Source organism: Branchiostoma belcheri, unplaced genomic scaffold (genome assembly GCF_001625305.1).
Source record: "Branchiostoma belcheri isolate BF01 breed outbred unplaced genomic scaffold, Haploidv18h27 scaffold1560, whole genome shotgun sequence".
NCBI classification, from domain to species: Eukaryota; Metazoa; Chordata; class Leptocardii; order Amphioxiformes; family Branchiostomatidae; genus Branchiostoma; species Branchiostoma belcheri.
Window position 1 is genome coordinate 54 of NW_017803003.1, and position 2,795 is coordinate 2,848.

The following is a 2,795-nucleotide window of genomic DNA, read 5'->3' on the forward strand; positions in this document are numbered from 1 at the left end:
AAATGTAAAATGAACGCTCAATCGTATTCTAAAGATCCATTTTAATGATGAAATCCTATTGATATTGAAAAATCTACCTCAAAAGGAATCATATTTTCATAAACGTCTACAGTACGACACGATTTTTGACGGATGTTTCCATTTTCAGAACGCAAATCACAGGTTCATTCCTCCCACGCGTTCGAACGCCGTGCACCATGTTTACTCGTGTTGCCATGGACGCAGGTTCGAATTCTACACATTCGACAAGTTTCGTGCTCACGGACAAGGTGGGAAGCTTTCTCTCTCCTGTTTGAGGTGAAAAATACCGAGAAAAATCCTAGAAAAGTCGCAAATCTCAGTAACATGTTACGTGCGAGTGCCACTTTTTAAGGCTGATAGACCGCACAAATGTCAAAATATCTTTCGAAATGAAGCACAAAAAGTTCGTAGGGTTCTAAACAATCTGGTTACCGCAAGGTCACGTAAGATTCTCAAGGTCATTATCGCTTGTGAGGACATTTTACACTTACAGGAAGAAAGTTAAGTCTTTCTTGGTATTTCTGAGATCTTGTCGACAGTTTTAGCGTATGTAGACGTCTTATCGCCAGTGGAATCCAGAAAGTCACTTGCTATTTCAAGTATTTGTGGATTTATTTGATGACCTCTGTAGGTGTTCTGTTGAGAGCGAGTGCACTTCGAATTACCGAAGAAAACCCCTACGACACGATGTCTGCCCTGATGATGGCCGAGAACAATTTGAGTCAGGTAGAGGTAAGTCCTACATTAGGTCAAGTAAGTAAATTTTATGGATAACATCCTCCGCAGACTCCAAAATCTAATGCGAGAGGGCGAAAAAAAACAAGGCGGGTCCAAAAAAACAAGATTCCTATATTCTGAAATTTTGACATCATAAACCCTATTAAACAAGAAATGATACCTATATGGTGCTAACTTTACTGCCAACTATCACAACATCCATTTGTCACTAAAACAACTTTAGGAAAGTTTTCAATCATTGTACAAATGGTTTTGATTCCGTGGGAGCGTATAAAAGGAATAAAAAACATCACCGCATCAAAGTAAAAGTCAAAACAATAAATCAGAGCCTTGTCTTGTCTCCTCTCTTCATGTTTATCTGCCATGTTACTTTCCAGCATGGCAAGGCATGCCATTTTGTCCATTTTTGGAATGTTGACCACCGTCAAAGGGCAACAAATTTCTTGTTTTTTTTTTCCCAAATCAGGCGAAAATCAATGCGCCCGCGGATGTCATCCATAAAAATTACTTGCTGTGGCCTTAGCTGATACACGGAGATTGTTCAACCTTGTCCGCTGAACAATAATACTGGCGGAAGCCATGTTTTTCAGATCAAACTTCATTCCGAGGTAGGAAGTAAAAAGTGTACAAACGTTCAGTATGATGGCTTAACTAGACCAGGGAAGGCTATTCTCTCATATTTTCCATAGACATAACAATTATTATTATGTTAAACTATAGAAAAGTAACATTTGCGAAGATCAAATGCATAACGTTTACCTTCAATGGCATATTGTATAAAATCCTCCTACTATAAAATTGCAACAAAATGTAACCCTGTAAAAACATTCAGTATGATGGCTTAACAAGACCAGGGAAGGCTATTCTCTCATATTTTCCATAGACATAACAATTATGTTAAACTAGAAAAGTAACATTTGCGAAGATCAAATACATAACGTTTACCTTGGCCTATTGTATAAAATCCTCCTACAGTATAAAATTGCAACATAATGTAACCCTGTACAAACATTCAGTATGATCATCTTAACAAGACCAGGGAAGGCTATTCTTTCATATTTTCCATAGACATAACAATTATGTTAAACTAAAAAAGTAACATTTGCGAAGATCAAATAAATGCATAACGTTTACCTTGGCCTATTGTATAAAATCCTCCTACAGTATAAAATTGCAACATACTGTAACCCAACACCAGTTACCATGGTTCAGTCAGGCCAGAGGTCACTGGAGGAAAATTAGAAACATAGCAAAAACAATACGTTTTCCTTTGGTAAACATAATAAATGTGGAGTTCATTTTGTTTTGTTGTCCTTAGGCCACACCAATTTAATTTCTTGGTTAACGGATTCGCCCGCTTCATTTTGTTTCGGTTTGCAAATAAAAATAAAAATTCAGAATCAACTGCAAAATGCTCATATTTTGCCCTGAACAGCTGAAAACAGTCCTTTTCATCCTAGTTATATAAGAGTTATTCCATCTTTCAATGCAATGATATCATTAAAAGTTCAAAATTCATTGTTTAAATTTTGTGCCAGTCTGGTGTGTTGACTTCATGGCTCCTATCGTACCATTTTGGGCCATAATAGGATGCCTAGGCCTGTTTTTATTTTTTTTTCGCCCACCCGCTCCATTATTTTTCAAGAAAAATCCGTTAACCAAGAAATTAAATTGGTGTGGCCTTATACTCACTGCAGACTGGAGGTGGTGACCTGAGAAAACTGACCCATGAGAGTGATGAGGGGAGGTTGAAGGTACGTCATCATTTCTACAACATTCATGGCCAGTCAGAAGTTGTATGTTATGCCAGTTATTGCTAAGCCATTCTGTGTTTTGAGGGGTTTGAAATCCTCCTCCCCCCTTGTCAAAATTTCTTCTTTAGGCCACACCAAGTAAATTTTATGGATGACGTCCGCGCGCGCATTGATTTTGGCCTGTTCCTAGAAAAAAAAAACAAGAAATTCCGCTTCCTGTAACTATGACCAAAGAGTCACAACAGTGCCGCAAATCGTTAGATTTACGTGAAACGGGTAAAG

The 2,795-nt window shown here is 37.8% G+C and overlaps 1 long non-coding RNA gene across 1 annotated transcript; it reads left to right on the forward strand.

The window, feature by feature from the left end:
- Positions 1–249: 249 nt before the first annotated feature.
- LOC109465701 lies at positions 250–1,368 on the forward strand. Its single transcript, XR_002139984.1, has 3 exons — positions 250–269; positions 653–769; positions 1,283–1,368. It is a non-coding gene; the product is annotated as an uncharacterized LOC109465701 (long non-coding RNA).
- Positions 1,369–2,795: the final 1,427 nt, after the last annotated feature.